Raw genomic sequence first — 20,505 nt, 5'->3', positions numbered from 1 at the left:
AAAGAGCATAAATGAGGGTTTAAAATAGTCAGTTGGCAGAAGAATATCACACGGTTCTCATTATTGAAGGAGGGCTCTGGTCAATGAACACAGGACACCGGTGGATCTACCCTTGAACACCATCATATAGGTGAAAATAGATAAAATAAGTACATAAAATATTACTGAAAATAAAGTGTATTTTTTTAATTGCTCGCCATGCGTGCTGCATGGCAAGAATTAACATTGGGTTTGGGGTAGTTAGGAACTAATGTTCTAATGTATCTACCCCTGAAATAACACTAGTTATGGGTGAAAATAATCACATAACAGAAGAAATATATATATATATATATATATATATGTATTTAAAATGAACATGTTAAATTTAATTTAATTTACACATCAGAAATGCAGTCATCTCTAATTTTATTAGTCTGTAAAGTCATTTTATATTTACAGTATTTCAAAATCAGAGAAAAGCCCTGGAATGGCTCAAGAATGTCGCTTAACCACTTCAGCCCCGGAAGATTTGGCTGCTCAATGACCAGGCCATTTTTTGCGATTCGGCACTGCGTCGCTTTAACTGACAATTGCGCGGTCGTGCGACATTGCACCCAAACAAAATTGATGTCCTTTTTTTCCCCACAAATAGAGCTTTCTTTTGGTGGTATTTGATCATCTCTGTGGTTTTTATTTTTTGCGCTATAAACAAAAAAACAGCGGCCCTATTAATCAATAGAAATTTACCAAACCTTATAAAATTATAAAATTGTGTGTAAAACAAAAAAGGTACTTTTATAGGTAACTAAACCCCTTCATTGGTGCCAAAATTTATAAATATATAAAAAATGTTTCTTTAAAGTGAACGTGCTGATCCTCTGTGTTTCTTAAATACTTATCACGGTGTGTGGGTTTGGTTTAAATTTGCTTCACCTCTGTTACAACATATCAACTTTGTTAAAAATTGTCATTCAGTAGCCTCCTATAGTATTAGTGTCACAAAATTAGGGGCTAACAGTAACCATGTGAGGGTCTCCTTATATCCCTTTTAAATACGGTACCAAAAGTGCACTGTGCATAAAGTGAAACAAAGGTGCATTGAACTATAAATACTAAAATACATATAAACTAAATTCATATAAACAAATCCATAAAGACATAAGTCCAGACCATTAGTATTCTTATAAAAAGTACATCTGTGGGAAATGAAAGTCCCTGAAATAAACCCAAACAGGGTAAAAAAGTCTTAATATTAGAAGAAAGGATGTTTAGGAACGTCAGGATCGGTTAGCATGCATTCACAGCTGTCCAAGGGGTGGTAATAGGTGACTCCTGTGCGTATAGAAACTGGTGACTCCAAGTGCTCCCCCCCGTGCTCCCCCACTCACCAGAATCCGTCACCCTCAAAGGGATATTAGGCAAGAGAGTGGGTGCCTCAGGATGACTGCCTCTGTTGGATGTCCCTCTACCGCTCTGCTCATTTATGGGTTCCTTCTTATGTGCTGGTAGTGAGGATCCCCTTCTCCGAGTCTGGATGTTTCCACTATTTTCCACCTCCGTGCTGTTAAATCCTGTGGAATGAGGACATCCCCTATGGTGATGGGTACTATTCTGGGACACAGATGATGGTGTGGTTGCTCCTCTGTAATCCCCCGGCTCTTCTCCACTGTAGTCGGTGATCTGCACATAAGAAGGAACCCATAAATGAGCAGAGCAGTAGAGGGACATCCAACAGAGGCAGTCATCCTGAGGCACCCACTCTCTTGCCTAATACCCCTTTGAGGGTGACGGATTCTGGTGAGTGGGGGAGCACGGGGGGGAGCACTTGGAGTCACCAGTTTCTATACGCACAGGAGTCACCTATTACCACCTCTTGGACAGCTGTGAATGCATGCTAACCGATCCTGACGTTCCTAAACCTCCTTTCTTCTAATATTAAGACTTTTTTACCCTGTTTGGGTTTATTTCAGGGACTTTCATTTCCCACAGATGTACTTTTTATAAGAATACTAATGGTCTGGACTTATGTCTTTATGGATTTGTTTATATGAATTTAGTTTATATGTATTTTAGTATTTATAGTTCAATGCACCTTTGTTTCACTTTATGCACAGTGCACTTTTGGTACCGTATTTAAAAGGGATATAAGGAGACCCTCACATGGTTACTGTTAGCCCCTAATTTTGTGACACTAATACTATAGGAGGCTACTGAATGACAATTTTTAACAAAGTTGATATGTTGTAACAGAGGTGAAGCAAATTTAAACCAAACCCACACACCGTGATAAGTATTTAAGAAACACAGAGGATCAGCACGTTCACTTTAAAGAAACATTTTTTATATATTTATAAATTTTGGCACCAATGAAGGGGTTTAGTTACCTATAAAAGTACCTTTTTTGTTTTACACACAATTTTATAATTTTATAAGGTTTGGTAAATTTCTATTGATTAATAGGGCAGGGCCAACTTCCCCATTTTTCCTTTTCTAATACATCCAATTAACTCCTAATTAGGAATTAATTAAGGGGAGGCAGCAGCCCTTCTAATATCCTAAGCGCAGACTCTGAATTTATTAAAAAAACAGCGGCGATTTTGAAAAAAAATACAGTAATTTGTACTTTTTGCTATAATAATTATCCCAATTTTTTTCTTAAAAAAGCTAATTTTTTTTCTGAGTTTAGGCTGATATGTATTCTTCGACATATTTTTGGTAATAAAAATCACAATAAGTGTATATTGATTGGTTTGCGCAAAAGTTATAGCGTCAACAAAATAGGGGATAGATTTATGGCATTTTCATTATTATTATTTTTTTTTTGCCTCTCGTGCTCGCGATCGAGTGCAGCCACGAGCATCGGCACCCCCCCCATGCAGCGTGCGCCTGCTATCCCACTTAAAGGAGCCGACATACAACTACGACGGTTATCGAGATCATGCCGACCTACCGCAGTATAATGGCGGCGGCTGGTCGGCAAGTGGTGAAAGTGATATTAAAGTCTTGTTTTCTTTCTAAAAATAACAAACCTGTCATACTTACCTGCCCTTTGTAATGGTTTTGCACAGAGCAGCCAAGGTCCTCCTCTTCTCGGGTCCCCCATCGGCATTCATGGCCCCTCCCCCCTGCCGAGTGCTCCCACAGCAAGCAGCTTGCTATGGGGGCACCTGAGCCGAGCCGCAGCTCTGTGTGTCCATTCAGATATGGAGCCACCCTCTGTTGTGTCTCAGCCAATCAGGAAGGAGAGTCTTGGGCAGCCGAGGTTCTTGTACAACATTGCTGGATCGAGATGACGCTCAGGTAAGTATTAGGGGGGCTGAGGGGGGCTGCTGCACACTTAAGGTATCTTAATGCATAGAATGCATACATGGATCTCTCCGCTGATCCCTGCTGAGCAGGCGGATGACAGGTCCATGTCCGCTCCACTGATGCATAGTGGACACGGGCAAAGCTCGCTGTTCTCTATGGGGCTGTTGGATGGAAACAGACTGCCTGTCTGTTCCCATCTGACTGTCATATGATCCGCCGGTTGGGTGGTGATCTGTTTTTAGTGGATGTCAGTGGGTGTCAGCAGACACATGTCCGCTGACATCCGCCACTCCATAGAGAGCAAAGAATAGTCAGTTTTTCAGGCGGACCCGATTGGTCTCTCAGTGTAAAAGGGGCCATAACGTACCAATCTTTGCCAAGTAGGTACCTACCTTTACCAATGGGCATAGAGTCTGTTCGGTCATCACCATTGAGGTAAGTCATGAAGTCACATTCCTTTTCCAGTTTGCTGAAGAGGAAGAGATCTTTGATATATATCTTACTCATGGTCAGATCCTTTAGGAGTTTTTTCTTCTTTGCATCTCCGCTGTCCTCTGCATCATCAATTACCACTATGTGGGGTTTACTTCCTGTACCAAAAATATCCATGGACAAAAAAAGAAAAAAGATTACCTTCAGGACAATACACAGGGTTTTCATGATCAGGGTAATAGGGTCATACTATGAAAGCAGAAGCAGGTAGTAGGCAATGCGAAAAAAAGTACTTACCGCTGTGTGGCTCTTACCAAATTCTTTGAACGCTTGACTCTTTTCTAAACTTGATGTAACATTCCACGTGAACTGATCAGTAAGGAAAATGCAGAAGGTGCTCCCAGAAATGGAATCCTTTTTCTTTGTGTCTTTGGAGATGGTATATTTGCTTTTATTCACCCATCTATTGAAAAACCTTGAATTTAATGCAGCTTTCAGCCATCCAGGATCCATCACCTCCATGGAGAAGATCCCAACCTCGTGCCCTGGTCCCTGCTTTAAAAAGGTTCAGGTCAGTGCATTCGTAACCATAACTTTTAAAAACTCTCTAACATGGTCTCAAACATTAGAGAAGTGTTGAAATTGTACAAAGGCAGACATATGCAGTGATAATATACAGCCAAACAACTTTTTTCTTATAAACATTTTTTACCATCAGAGTCATGATCCAGCCAGAGAGAAGTTTACTTAGAATATGCATACCATTTTAACAGTACAGTGTCAAGGAGAGTCCAAATGTTTAATCAACATACCCTCACAGTTAGGAGTGTGTCTTGCTGGACACTAGGGGATGTGTCTGCATCCCAAATTAGCATACCATCACTTACCATCTGAGACAAATATGTATTTCAATCATCAAAATTCTGGAAAAAGTGTAATAATCCATAACTCCCATATAGTGAAGCACTCCATCATAAAACCTTCTGTAAAGGTGTGGTGGACATCAAGGATGCTAGATTTATGATTAAATATGGGATGCTTGTGAACGCTTGGTTCTTTTTTTTTTGCTGGTTCTGGTTCTGTGGGGTGTAAGTCATCAGTGTTTGGCGTCTACATACAGCACAGCAACAGCTGGACATGGACAGTTTACGGCCTTTAAAAGAAGACTGTGATTATAGAGATAGGTGGTTCCATGTCTGACCTCCATCTATAAATGCTCATCAACTGGCTGTCCTGTTGATCCTCTATCTTAAAGTGGTTGTAAAGTCTCAAGGTTTTTCATTTTCATTGCAGGTTTTCATTCTTCGTGTGCAGCAGCCCCCCAGCCCCCATTAATGTTTACCTGAGCCCCATCGCAATCCAGCAATGGGCACGCGTGTCTCGGCTCTCCAGGGACTCTCTCTCTTCTTGGGAGCGAGCCTGCTTTGGTGCCCCCATTGCAAGCAGATTGCTCTGGGGCACTCAGCACGAAGGAGAGGCCTGAAGCGGCAGCGGGGGACCTGGGTAGAGAAGGCTTGGGGCTGTTCTGTGGAAAACTGCTGCAAAGAGCAAGTATATATAACATGTTTGTTATTTTAAAAAAAATGCCTTTAATATTACTTTAAAGTGATGGTAAAGGCTTGTTTTTTTTTTCTTTAAAAATAACAAATATTTTATACTTACCTCCTCTGTGCAGTTTGTTTTGCACAAAGCAGCCCAGATCCTCCTCTTCTTGGGTCCCTATTTGCTGCTCCTAGTCCCTCCCTCCTTTGAGTGCCCCCTCAGCCAGCAGCTTGCTTAAGGGGTCACCCAAGCATCAGAGCTCTGTGTATCCATTCAAACACAGGGCCCCGAACTGGCCCCGCCCCCTCCCTCCCCTGATTAGCTGACTGAATTTCATTGGCAGCCGTAGGAACCAATAGCACCACTGCTCTGTCTCAGCCAATCAGGAGGAGTGTACTGGATGGCAGAGGGGATCGTGGACATCTCTGGCGAGAGAAGGAGGTCAGGTAAGTAATTGGGGGGTGCTGGGGGGCTGCTACACACATACATTTTTTTTTTTATCTTAATGCATAGAATGCATTAAGATAAAAACCCTTCTGCCTTTACAACTCCTTTAAATTATGCAGCTAGAAAATTCAGAACTCTTGACTTGTTCCAGGAAAGTAACTCAGAAAGTACTGAAGGCCTGAGCATTAACACAACAGGCAGGCAACTAGAAATTGTAGAAGAAGGTCTATATGAAAACTTTCCTATTTTTCTTACTGTATTAGCCTGAAAAATAAGAGCAAACTATGCCATAACAGTAGGTAAGAATTTCCCTAAGGTAAGGTAAGTGAAGGTAAGTTAAGATAGGGAGTAATTTCCCTAAAGTAGTCTAGGAGACTCCTAACAAATGTGAGGTATAAGGTCTGATCTACCCAAACAGAAAAACTATTTTGAGTAAAAAAAATTTTATTAGTCTACTGTGAGTAAGAACATGCAAGACTGGAGTAATCTGATATTTAATGGGCCCCTTATTAAAAAATGCATGGTTAGAAAGTCAAGAAACAGATATTTTGGACATGTTGGAATTTATCTGCCCCATCACACATTTTGTATAGCATAAGCATGGCTGGAAAATAAAACACAGAGGTCTTCCCAACACATGTTGCAGTGAAGTGGCTCTTGCTATGAGTTGATTTACATTTCTAAGCTCGTTGAGGAGTCAAAGTTCCACAACTCTCAAATGTTCGATTTACCGGTATAAACATTTCTCATACCAACATTAGGTGAGGTGAGACAATTGGTGCATGAGATTTTACATATCTGTAGATTAAACTGTTTTATGACAGCAGATTAATATCTAACACCATTCTTCATTATTTTAATTTTTTTTTAATCTTTGTTTTTTTATGTATTTTATGTGTTTTTTATGTATATGTTTTTTATTTATTTTTAAAGCACATAGAGAAAAAGAGCCCCAAACAATACTGACCCAGAAAATTACACTTGCAGGCTGCAATGGCCACAGTAACAAGGTTACATGCATATGGTACCTTACCCTGCTATGTAAATAAAAACAGTTGGTAAATCCCCACCACCACCAATTTCTTCATTACATTCTTCAGTCGGTAGCGGTAATGAAGTCGAACCCAACAACTGTCATCCCCAGGCTAACACTCTAAACTGGAGGCTCAATATTTTGTTACTTCCATCATGTAGCAGTATCCAGAAGGTCAAATGAGCTGGTATTATCATTGCAGGAGACCTGCACACTTGCAGCACTCTTACAGAGAGTTATGAAGGGATCAACCCATATATTATTATTATTATACAGGATTTATATAGGGCCAACAGTTTACGCAGCGATTTACAACTTGGGGGTAGACAGTACAAATACAATACACTTTAATACAGTAGGAATCAGAGGGCCCTTCTCCTTGGAGCTTACAGTCTAAGAGGGAAGGTCAAGAGATACAAGAGGTAATAACTGTGAGGGATGTGCTGAGGGAGAAGATAAATGTATAGTTGTTAGTTGGGGGCCAGATAGGTTTCTCTGAAGAGATGAGTTTTCAGGGATCGTCTGAAAGTGAATAAAGTAGGAGAAAATCGGACAGATTGGGGTAGAGCAGTGGTGTCCAAACTATGGCCCTCCAGTTGTTAAGGAACTACAACTCCCATCATGCCTTGTCATGTCTGTGAATGTCAGAGTTTTACAATGCCTCATGGGAAGTGTAGTTCCGCAACAGCTGGAGGGCCGTAGTTTGGACATCCCTGGGGTAGAGCATTCCAGAGGATGGGAGAGGGTCTGGAGAAGACCTGAAGTTTGAGAGCAGGAGGTCTTGGGAGGAGTGAAGAGAACAATTAGGTTGGTATTTTGAGACTAGGTTAGTGATGTAGCTGGGGGTTAGGTTGTGGATGGCTTTGTAAGTTGTAGTTAGTATCTTGAATTTAATTTGTTACCTGAGTGGCAGCCAATGGAGAAATTGGCAGAGGGGTATAGCAGATGCTGAGCTGTTTGTGAGGTGGATGAGCCTGGCAACAGCGTTCATGATGGACTGAAGTGGGGATAGCCTATTTAGAGGTAAGCCAGTGAGGAGGGAGTTGTAGTAGTCGAGGCGGGAGATGACCAGGGAATGGATTAGAAGCTTTGTGGTGACATTGGTTAGGAAGAGGCGTATCTTGGAGATGTTGCGGAGGTTGAAGCAGCAAATTTTGGATAGCGATAGGATGTTGGGCCGAAAGGTTAGTTCAGAGTCCAGGATTACACCTAGGACCTTGGCGTGGGGGTAAGAGTTGATAGTTGAGCCGTTGATATTGACAGAGAAATCAGGGGAAGTGGCACCTGAGGGAGGAAATATCATGAGCTTGGTTTTGGATCGGTTGAGTTTGAGGAAGTGATGTGACATCCAGGCTATGTCTGCTTGTAAGTTGGGGACGCGTGAAGAGACAGATGGAGAGAGCTGGGGGGCATCAGCATAGAAATGATATTGAAAGCCGTGGGAGGCAATCAACTGACCCAGGGAAGTGGTGTAGATTGAGAAAAGGAGAGGTCCAAGAACAGAACCTTGGGGGACCCCAACGGTGAAAGGAAGAGGAGAGGAGGAAGTAGAGTTGTAAGTGACACTGAAGGAGCGGTGGGATAGGTAGGATGAAAACCTATTCTGGAATATATCTGGAACATTGAGATGGTATTGAGTTGAGGATATTTTACCTTATTGATGGATCCTCCATTCTGAACTTGTTGGCAAGGAGAACATAAACGTCCTGATAGATAATACAATACAACATATTTAGTGAACCAAGGTAAATTAAACAATTAACTTCCCATTCAGTATACCCAGATAATTGATGCCAGATTGCAGAATAACTTTTTTTTTCCTACTCCTTAAAGAATGTTATCACAAATCCAAACCAGTCCAGATATCCATTTGTTAAAATGTAGTTATAGTCGAAAAGTTCCCTTTTATGGCTTGGGTAGAATAGGGGAGGGTCAGTTTTAGATTTTGCTGTCTGTGTTCTCTTTTATTATTTATTTATTTAATTCCATAAAGACTTGCTCCTGATGCATTAGGTACGGAAAAGGTCTCCAGGTAGACTGGGGGCTGTAGAGGGACAGCCAATGCTCCAGATCAACCAGCTAAAGTATTTGATTAGTGTGGAGAAGGATGTGTGGAGCAATTAAAGAGAGGGAAAAAGGGCAAGGATCAAGAAAGGACTGGAAGGGAGCTAGGATGTGGGGAAAAGGAGGGGGGAGTGGGAAAGTAGAGGTAGGGCAAGATATGGCAAGAAAGGGTGGAGTATAGTTAGGGTGGGAGGAGGGTCACATCAACCTGACCTCAGATCTGTCCTCTCTCACCTACCTCTATGCTGCTGCTTTAATCACAAAATAATGAGATAGCTACCAGTATCCAATTAGACCTACCTTACGAGGTTAAGAGAAGAAACCAACCAGAGTTTCTCAAATAAAAGTCTAGAAGGATTCTCCCAATCAAATCTTTTATCTCTGCAATTGTGTGGAGTCTGGAGGACCATTCTTGAATGGTTGGGGCTTGCTGGGAGCCCCAGTGTACTGAGACACAAAGCTTAATAGCATTCACCACCTGCCTCACTAAGGACTTCTGGTAGTTTTTTGGGGGGAAGGGAGGTATGGTGCAGAAGGAATTGGGTCAGAGTGAAATCCAAGGTGTAATTGGTAACTGAAGATATAATTCAATAGACTTCTGACCAGAAAGGTTGGAGATTTAGACAGGTCCACCGCTCATGATGGAGGGTACCTAAATCTGAACAGCATTTCCAGCATAAGTAAGAGTTGGTAGGTGCAAATGTATGCATCTGCACTGGGGTTTCGTACCACTGTAATGCTATTTTGTAGCCATGTTCCTGGACTGATCCCTTGTGAATAAGGGTATGGATGCACTCCCAATCCTCGTCAGGCAAGTCTTTAGCCCTGTACACACGATCGGACTTTCTGACAACAAAACCGTGGAATTTTGCTTGAAGGGTGTTGGCTCCAACTTGTCTTGCATACACACGGTCACACAAATGTTGGCCAACAATTACAAACCTAGTGACGTACAAGACGTATGGCAAGCCGATAAAAGGGAAGCTCAATAGTCATGTGATATATCCATTACGAATGCTAGTTTTACAAGACCGAGTGCTTCCGGATCATCCTTGATTCCGAACATGCATGTTTGTGCTTTGGACTTTTGTCCGACGGACTTGTGTACACATGATCGGAAAGTCTGACAACATACATTTGTTGGCGGAAAATTTAAGAACATGCTAGCCAACATTTGTTGGCGAAAAGTCTGACAAGAAATGTCCGATGGAGCATACACACGGTCGGACTTACCACCAACAAGCTCACATCCAACATTTCCCGTGGGAAAATCCGATCATGTGTACATGGCATAAGTGTGTTCTCTTTGGAGAAAATTCCACTCATTTCCTACTCTGGAGACACAACAGAAAATGAGAAGGAATATTCCCAGAGGAAGGGGAAATGCTCAGGGTTGTCGCCCTAGTGAAATTATACAGAGATGATGAACTTTTTTTTATCAATTATGATTGTTTTTGTTTAGATTGTTTTGTGAATAAGCACACTGATGGCTCCTGAAGAAGTGGATTATGGCCAAGAAGCGCGTCAGGCCACAAGAAATCAGTCTCCTGTGACGTAATGTATACTCTGTCACAATTATGTTTTAATGTTTATAAGGTATTTGGATATCTTTTTGTGTAACAACATGGAAAACATTTTTAAGAGCGTTGACCTTAAAGAATTTGTGTTTTTATCCACTTTACGCCCAGCGGTGGTTATACTGGCATGATGTCTGTAGCTGCACCATTTTGTGAGAGGCAGCGGTCAGCTCTCTTGTAAAAGCAATTGGAGCCGCTAACTAGCTGCTCAATTGCTATTACAAGCGGCTCTCTCCGGCTCTCCTATCCCACCAGGACAGCCAAGCAAAGCGGGGATGGGCTTTGATCGGCTGTATTTGATGGTTACCCCGGAAGCGATGACCTGACATCACCTCCGATTTACCCAGATTTACCTAGATGTCAACAGCACTTTTTTTTTTTAATTAAAAGTATTCAAAAACACTGATCTTAGTGTTTTGAATGCTTTTAGGGGCAGCGGAGGGATTTGGAGTTCTAAACCACAAATCCCTCCATAAAGAGGAGCTGTTATATGCCTTTTGTTCTCACAAAGCTCATTTACATTCCTTGTGACAGCAATAAAAAAACTAAAAAAAAAAAAAAGCAACAGTGTAAAAATGAAATAAATGAATAACAATAATAAAAAAAAGTTAAAAGTACCGTCGTCCTGCCCTGCTAGCGAGCGAAAGACCCGCACGCACGCAAACAGCAACGGTGTGAGGTACCACCGTGAATGTCAGATCATGGGCAGTAATTGTTGCTCCAGACCTCCTCTGTAAATCTAAAGGTTTAACCTGTGAAGGCTTTTAAAGATTTGCCTGTGGATTTACATTGTGTGTCGCCACTGCACTGGCGTGTGCAATTTTAAAGCGTGACATGTTTGGTATAATTTTACTTGGTGTAACATCATCTTTTATATTTTACAAAAAAAATTGATTATCTGTGTTTTTTTGCATTAAAATTAAAAAAATGTTATCCTTTTTTGCTTGAGATTTCTACGGGGATGTGACAGTGTTCTTTTAAACAATAGATGACTTTTTATAGGGGCCCCTCCAATATTCTGCACCTCTCCCCCATCACTCTAAAGCCTCGTACACACTATCAGATTGTTGGCCAACAAAACCGTGGACTTTTATCCGAAGGGCGTTGGAACAAACTTGTCTCGCATACACACGGCCACACAATTGTTGGCCAAAAATTACAAATGTAGTGACGTACTACGTTGTTTTTCAGCTCTTTAGCGCCACCCTTTGGCCTCCTTCTGCTAATTTTGTGGTAGTAGAAGTTGAGTGAGTGCTGATTCGTGCTTTTCATTTCGTACTTTTCATTTAGCGCTGTTCACCTAGTTTCTGAACAGCCGTTCGTCAACCAGACATGTTGCGGAATCGGAAGTGATAACGTGTTATTTATTATTGGCCTTGGTGTTATTACCTTGACATTATTTTTTTGGTTGAATAATAATGATTTGATTTGGTATATTTTCTATATTTTCTGGATGCATAGAATACACTTTTTGGTTAAGTTCTATCGGCAGATAACAAGTCTAATTTTATTTGTTTTCTTTTTTTTAATGCACAATAAAAAAAATTGTGTAGAATAATACTTGGCTGTGTGTTTTACTTCAAATGACAGTTTGGGAGTAGAAAGTTACATTAAAAAATAAAATGTAATATTAACAAGGGACACCAACATAGTTGTATCTTTGATCTTAAAAACTACGGGATAATGGTGTTGTGGTAACTTGCCCCAAAAAAAAAAAAAAAACATAATAATATTATTCTTGATATCACTAGAAAAAAAACCTTTTGAAAATTTGTTTGCAATAACTCCATCAGTATCACCAGCAAAGCAGATTCATTATTATCCCATTAAAGAAGAAGAGAATTGTGCGCTACATTTCTAGATTTCATAATTAGCCACGTCACGAAGGTTAGATCTCCATTACGAACGCTAGATTACAAGACCTACCGCTTCCGGCTCGTTCTTGATTCCGAGCATGTGTGTTTGTACTTTAGACTTTTGTCCGACAGACTTGTGTACACACGCTCGGAAAATCCGACAACAGACATTTGTTCGCTGAAAATTTAAAACCTGCTATTCAACATTTGTCTGCGGAAAATTCATCATCAATTGTCCGATGGAGCGTACACACGGTTGGATTTTCCGCCAATAGCCTGTCATCACACAATTCCCGTCGGAAAGTCAGATCGTGTGTACGAGGCTTTAGAACATTCAACGCGGATTTTCAGTTAACAGCATGAAAAGCCATAAGTTGATAAACTTGTCCCCGGGACTTACCTGGTGTCTTTTCCAGGATTTGTCTTATCTGGGAGAGTTTACTGTACATCTGTTTCTCTATCTCACTCATTTTGTCAACTCCTTTTCCAGTCATTCTTTTTCTCAAATCTCCCTGAATCACTCACTTGTCAACTTTGGTCCTGAAAATCAAAAGGTGATAAAAATGAATAAATAGAACTGTTGCCACAGTTGTTTCATTGTACAGTGATAATTATTATATAGTTAATTGGTCATCATAAAATAACTAAACATATAAATAAACGCGTTGGGGTCTATTTAATTTTATAATATGCTTACTTCCTATGATATTCAGCTCCATCAAGTGGCCATAATGAGGTATTTTTCCTGAAAGGAAAATACCCCATTATGGTCACTAGATGGAGCTGAGGATCATAGGAAGTAAACAAGTTGCAGAAATCGCAGGGATTATATGAGGGCTGTGATGTTTTCACAGCATTTTTTAGCCACTTATAGGATATGTAAAGGTTTGTTTTTAACCACTTGCCGACCAGCCGCCTTCATTATGCTGCGGCAGGTCGGCACGATCCCGCGAACCGTCATAGCTGTACGACGGCTCCTTTAAGCTGAATAGCAGGCGCGCGTATGCTGCACTACGGAGGTGCCGATGCTCGTGATCGATGGCCACATGCGATCGCAGGCACAAGAGGCAGAATAGGGATGTGTGTGTGTAAACACACACACACCACTTTTCTGTGAGGAGAGGAGAGGCAGATTGTGAGTTCCTAATAGCTAGGAACAATGATCTGTCATCTCCTATAGTCAGTCCCCTCCCCCTACAGTTAGAACACATGCAGGGAACACAATTAACCCCTTGATCGCCCCCTCGTGTTAACTCCTTCCATGCCAGTGACATTTATACAGTATACAGTGCATTTTTATAGCACTGATCACTGTATAATTGTCAGTCATCCCAGAAATGTGTCAAAAGTGTCAAAAGTGTCCGATGTGTCCGCCATAATGTCGCAGTCTCATTAAAAATCGAAGATCGCCGCCATTACTAGTAAAAAAAATAATAATAATAAAAATGCCATAAATCTATCCCCTATTTTGTAGACCCTACAACTTTTGCGCAAACCAATCGATATACGCTTATTGCGATTTTTATTACCAAAAATATGTAGAAGAATACATATCGGCCTAAATTGAGGGAAAAAAAAGCTTTTTTAAAGAAATTAGGGATATTTATTATAGCAAAAAGTACAAAATATTGTGTTTTTTTCAAAATTGTCGCTTTTTTTGATATATAGTGCTATAGTTGTATAGCGCAAAAAATAAAAAACGCAAAGATGATCAAATACCACCAAAAGGAAGCTCTATTTGTGGGAAAAAAAGGATGTCAATTGTTTTTGGGTACAGTGTCGCACGACCGCGCAATTGTAGTTAAATCGACACAGTGCCGTATCGCAAAAAATGGCCTGGTTATTGAGCAGCCAAATCTTACTGGGTCTGAAGTGGTTTAAGAAAAAAAAAAACATGTCATACTTACCTCCTCTGTGCAGTTGGTTTTGCACATAGTGGCCCGGATCCTCCTCTTCTGGGGTCCCTCGGCTACGCTCCTCCTCTTCTCGAGTGCCCCGTTGGAGAGCCGCTCTCCCTCGGGGGAACTTGAGAGGAGGCGCTCCCATATCCTGCTGCTGCGTTCATTGACACAGACAGCAGGACTCACCCCCATTGACAGCAGCGGGAGCCAATGGCTGTGCTGCTATCAATCTATCCAATCAGGACCCGAGACACCGGCTGGAGCTGGTGTGCTCATCCCCGTCGCTGGAAAGACTGGGTTCCGGTAAGTAAAAGGGGGGCTCTGGGGGGGCAGCTGCATCACAGGAGGTTTTTCACCTTAATGCATAGAATGTGTAAAAAAGGTGAAAAATCTTGAGGGTTTACAATCCCTTTAAGCTCCGTAAAGGTTTTACCCCCTTCATGACCAGGGCATTTTTTTGCTATTGAGCACTGAGCTACTTTAACTGGCAATTGCGCGGTCATGCATTACTGTATACAAATTACAGTTTTATCATTGTTTACACGAAAAAGAGCTTTATTTTGATGGTAATTGATCACCACTAAAAGAAGACCAAAAACATCAAACAAATTTAGGCCAAAACGTATTTTGCTACATGTCTTTGGTGAAAAAAAATCCCAATAAGTGTATATTAATTGGTTTGTGTGAAAGTTATAGCGTCTACAAACTATAGGATATGGATTTGAAAATTGATCTATTCTGATGTCTGACAACATCAGACAACAAACTCATTTCTTGAGGCCCTTAAAATGTCAGGACAGTACAAACACCCCCCAAATGACCCCTTTTTGGAAAGTAGACAGTCTGAGGTATTTAGTAAGATACATGGTGAGTTTTTTGAAGTTGTAATTTTTTGTCACAATTTTTTTGAAAATGAAGAAATAGAATTTGTTTTTCAATTTTATTTTTTTTTTTACATTCTGTCACCAGCGCAGTACAGCATCATCATATGACTGGTGTGTCGGTGATCAGGGACACTGACTGGTAACAGTATGTTAAAAAAAATGAAATAATTTTTTATTACATTTTTTTATTTTATACATTTTTTACACATTGTTTAACATACTTTTATCAGAATAGTTCAGTGTTGTTTTTGTACACTTTCTTTCCTGTTACAATGACGATCATTGTAACAACAAAGGTTTCAACTGTTAATGGGTTAAGTGTGATCTGTGATTGTCTACAGCTAATTACATGGTACAGGGTGCTGTGATTGGTCCAGGTATCATGTGATTGCTGTGGGACAATCACAGCATAGTCAACAAAGCTGTTATGAATTAATTCATTCATAACAGCTTTGATGACATTGTGATCATGTGATAAACACCGGGCCCTGAGTACCGGGATCCAGTGGACACAGCAGCCCCCTTTAGCCCAAAAAAGGCACGTAGATGTACGTGATTGTGTCTGTACATGCCGCCATATATGTGCTGTGGCTGGTCGGCAAGTGATTAAATAGAACCCTTAAAGTTTAACTAGTTGTCTGTATTCACACCATAATTCGGCTCTGTCGTACCTCAGACAGAGAGCTTGTGACAAGGTGACAACCCAAGAACAATTGGGAAAAAGGGAGAAAGCGCTATCACCTGATAAGAGTCCAAACAAGGGCCTTCGTGGCAGGATATTGTTTTAATGAAAGCTGCAGATTTTAAAACAGTTATTATGATTGTTAAAATATTGATAAAATTAAAGCTTATATGACATTTTAAAGATTGGGTTTACAGTACATCTACATTGGGTTTTGGTACTTACTATGTGGTAGTCATACTTCCATTCCTCATATGACATACAGGGAACCTTCTGACATGGATGGTCTGGCAGCTGGTGACATCTCTGGTACACATATGAGATATTAGATCTTCCTGTGGTACCGTAGATAAATAACTCAAAGTAACTCTATCCGGTTCTCAGATGGTTGTGTCTCTTTCTTTTCTGCAGCCCAAAGTGACCTACATCAACCAGGAGAGTTTACCACTAACTAGGAACAAACAATAGTTCCTTGTACTTTTTACATGAATATCTTGAACAGTCTTCTTAAATGTTTAATCATATTTCATATTTCCGAAGCTCTTCTTCCTTGTTCTTTACCCGAGCTGCATGATGTGACCTTTGTCACTTTTTATTCACTAGCTAGAATATGTTTTTTCCAATGTCTTATCCAACTGCTGCTCAATCTGTATTATATTAGCTCAGTCAGCTGCTTCTTCCATGCTGAGATTGTCTTCTTATAATATATTGGTGATCATAAACCACCATGAGATGAACAGCATCAGGTTGTAATTTTTAACCCCAATAGGTGTCATAAGTAGAGGAATCAGAACTTCCTTGTTCTTACCAAGGATCCTTCTAGAGATACGTTATATTACCAAAAGTATTGGGACGCCTGCCTTTACACGCACATGAACTTTAATGGCATCCCAGTCTTAGTCCGTAAGGTTCAATATTGTGTTGGCCCACCCTTTGCAGCTATAACAGCTTCAACTCTTTTAGAAAGGCTGTCCACAAGGTTTAGGAGTGTGTCTATGGGAACGTTTAACCATTCTTCCAGAAGCAATTTGTGAGGTCAGGCACTGATGTTGAAGAGGAGGCCTGGCTTGAAGTCTGCACTCTAAATCATCTAAAAGGTATTCTATCGGGTTGAGGTCAGGACTCTGTGCGGGCCAGTCAAGTTCCTTCATCCCAAGCTCGCTCATCCATGTCTTTATGGACCTTGCTTTGTGCACTGGTGGGCAGTCATGTTGGAACAGGAAGCAACCAACCCCAAACTGTTCCCACAAAGTTGGGAGCATGAGATTGTCCAAAATGTCTTGGTATGCTGCTCATTTTGCATTTAGTACCCCTGTAGTTCTGACCAACATTGTACCCCCAGTATTGTACTTTATGACACAATGGGAGCCACCAAAAGGACACGGGGCTTATACATTCAGGCCTAGCTGAGGTCACATGGTCAGTCCATTGTCCATTGCCACCTAAGCACTCTACTTCACTATTACAAGTATGGTGTGCCTCTGACAATATGCAAAGCGTTATTCACGACTTTTACACTCTCACCATACTCTTAGTCATCCTTGGCAATCACACGACTCTGACTAGGGATGCCTTGTGCGCCGTGCCCAACATCTTAAAATATAACTTAGGGGAAACTTTTTTTTTTTATAGCTTTGGATAGAGAAGAGAAAGAATAGAACACCTGTCAGTTTTTATTGCTGTCTGTGTCTCTGTTAGGGAGATTTACCCTCTCTATTTGCCCTGTTTACCATTATCATTGCAAGCAAAAGTAAAAGAAAATCCCGCAATTTGGGTTGTCCCCAGAAAAGTAATATTGGGGAAATCTTGCAATGAGGATGCTAGCTCTGGTGACCAGGGGGTACCCAAGAGATTCCCTTAATTTCCAGGAATTTTCTTTCACTTCCTGTTTGGCTATGGGACAGGAAGTGAAGGGAAATCTTCCCAATGGAAGATTTCTTTAAGGGGGATTGGGCTGCCTCCAGGCCCACCTCCCCCTCATCTATCCATTTAATGCATGTGCTTCCATTGTGGAGACGCTTATAAATTCAGTAGCGTTTAGGACTGCAAGCATATACAGGGTGCCATGAAGAGGCCTTGCAGCTTATGCATGCGTTTGCAAATGCATGCTAACTAAACCCCTGTTTTTAACGCAGACTGTTGGACAGGTTTATTCGGTCAGTTGGCAGACTGGTTGGTGAGTCGAGCTATGGAATGTTCTGTTTTTGTCTTTCAAATCTTCCCAATGGGACACAGATGGCAAAAATAAACCTTACAGGGATTATAACCCTTCCTTATTCTATCCAAAACGAAAAAAAAAAAAAAGTTTTGCCTGTAGTTCTATTTTAAGCATGCTTCTAATTCCCCTAATTACTATCATCACCTAGCCAGCCAGGTTTGCATACAGTTTGGCACACCAGTATCCCTCTTCACCAAGTGGGTACATCATGTGGTGTACTGTCTAGTGTGGCCCAAGGGTGCGCTATCACACTTTACAACAGCAAGATTACCAAGATTCCACTAACTTCGAACACAAGAAGAAGCCATAGACTCAGTCCAACTCCATTTTATTGGCACATTTCTCAGCATAAGTCCATTAATCACAGCTCCCCCATTGTAATCATCATTGCCCAGTTTTCAATCAGTCAGCAGTTCTCTTTCCCGTGTATTGTAGTGTGCCCAATTGTAGGCATCCATGGCTTGTAACTGAAAGGGGTGTTTCTTAAGGCATCTCTCTTCTTTGGCTCTTGTTTACCCACTAGCCAGGCTCAGTCATCACTAACTAAGCCCCACCCAGGGTATATATGTAATCCTTCCAGGAGGAAATAAAATCCTCTCCCTACTGGAAGGAATTTAAAGAAGAAACACTTTTAAGGGGCAACAAAGCAACCCCCTGCCTACAAGGCAGAAGGCCACATGAGTAGATGAGTGTTCTATCAGTTCTCTTATGTTAACAGGTTGCCACCAGTAGTAGTATCTCTACAGTGACATGGGCCTGAACTTTGATATATTCATTTTAATACTTTTGGTTCCTCATGATGGGGTGTCACTGTCACTTTCCTGGTATCTCTAACTCCATGAGAAGTCCATGAAATAAATGGACTGTCATGTCTTGTGCCATTTGTGTTGGATGATGCAACAAGTGGCATCACTGAACGGTTTGGAGAACTGAAGAGAAGTGGGGAACATCTAAGAACTCTGTCAGACTAAATTTACTTGCACCCAGAAAATGGAAATGTTTTACATACTTCCAGCTTTTAAAAGTTTTCTTGGGCCTCCTGCGGTTGTTATTTATTTATTTATTTATTTTTTAAGCTGAACATCAGGCAAATATAAAAGGCATATATTGTAGCTCTGTAATCATTAATGTATCATTGAGTATATTTTTTCAAATGCAAGCATTTCCGCCTAGTATCAGCCTTTAGCAATAGTACAGCAGAGCTTTAGACTGAGAGATAGAGAAGCAGCACAAAGAGCCAGTCATGTGTGTTGCAGTGCAAGATGATGATAGGAGAAAAGAGGAGGGTGATAGAAAGATGAGCTTAGTTGTATAAGGAGAAAAGCACCAAATACTAAAAGTATGAAGTCAAGATTTATTGTATTCAGAATCTTGTATCATAAAAATTCAAAGCATTTCGGGAGTTCAAAGATCTTCCCCCTTCATCCGTGTGTAAAATGTGACAGACTCCTGACACCCGACTGGGTATCTCCACCAGAGAGCTGCTTCATCGACGCTGGAACATAGGAACGAGGTGTTATAGCTGAGAATTGCACCCAAGAACTAGATGACCATAGCTTAGGTGCAAACAGGAACCACTTTATTAAACAGAAATACAGGTTATTATACACATTTTTTTATTCAAAAATAGGGGCAGTCACCACATGAACAATGCAAACTTCTAACAGCTAACTAATTAACCAGTTAGCTAATTAACAGTTAGGCACCTAGACCAACTATCATAGGCGTGCGCACAGGGTGTGCCAGGTGTGCCTGGGCACACCCTAATCACTCTGTGTGGCACAGATTCCCCCCTGTTTAGACCCCTTTTATTTCATCAAAGCCCCCTAATGGGGCTCCTAAAAAACCTGTAAAAAAAAAAAAAATTATTAAAAAAAAAAAATAAATTTTAAAAAATAATAATAAATGAAATAATAAAAATAAAAACTACTGACACTGTCCATTGCTCCACTGACACTGTCATAGGCATATGTGTTTGAGCTTGGGGGTGCACACCCTAATGCAATAGGCTGCGCACACCTATGCCATCTATGATAGTCAGGGAGCACCCACCCCAGTCTGTCTGGCAACAGTTCTCCAGCATTCAAGAAGACTCGGGCTATCCAAATTTCATTAATCAGCTTTCTTTTCACATGCATCTTCTCACTGAGTTTCAAGTTGGCAGAGGCCATCATGGCTTCCTTGACTGTTAAATGTGGTAATAACATGTCATCTTGCATTATATAACAGGACATCTTCCTAAATGCTCGTAGCTCCCTCAAATTCCAGGGTTCATAGTCAGTAGGCAAGAGGCTACCCTGCAGTACCCTCCAAAAGCCCCTGTCCTGGTTGGGTCTGTCACAGGTCTGTCACAGGTTTGTAGTATGATTAAATGAGGTGTGCACTGGTGTCAGGGAAATGGCCATAGGTCTGGTAATGTCGCCAATACTCATCATGGCTTCACCAGACAAACCTTCAGGCGCATTGGCGTACTCAGATGCGTGGCAGCGCTAACGGATATACACAGATTAGTGACGGCAGTGCGCAGGCAAAGGTTGCTGACGCCTACTGCCTATATAAACCCATTGCTGATTTTCCT

This window comes from Aquarana catesbeiana, linkage group LG06 (genome assembly GCF_042186555.1).
Source record: "Aquarana catesbeiana isolate 2022-GZ linkage group LG06, ASM4218655v1, whole genome shotgun sequence".
Lineage (NCBI taxonomy): Eukaryota > Metazoa > Chordata > Amphibia > Anura > Ranidae > Aquarana > Aquarana catesbeiana.
The sequence above is the reverse complement of the archived record's forward strand: the minus strand, read 5'-3'. Positions refer to the sequence as shown.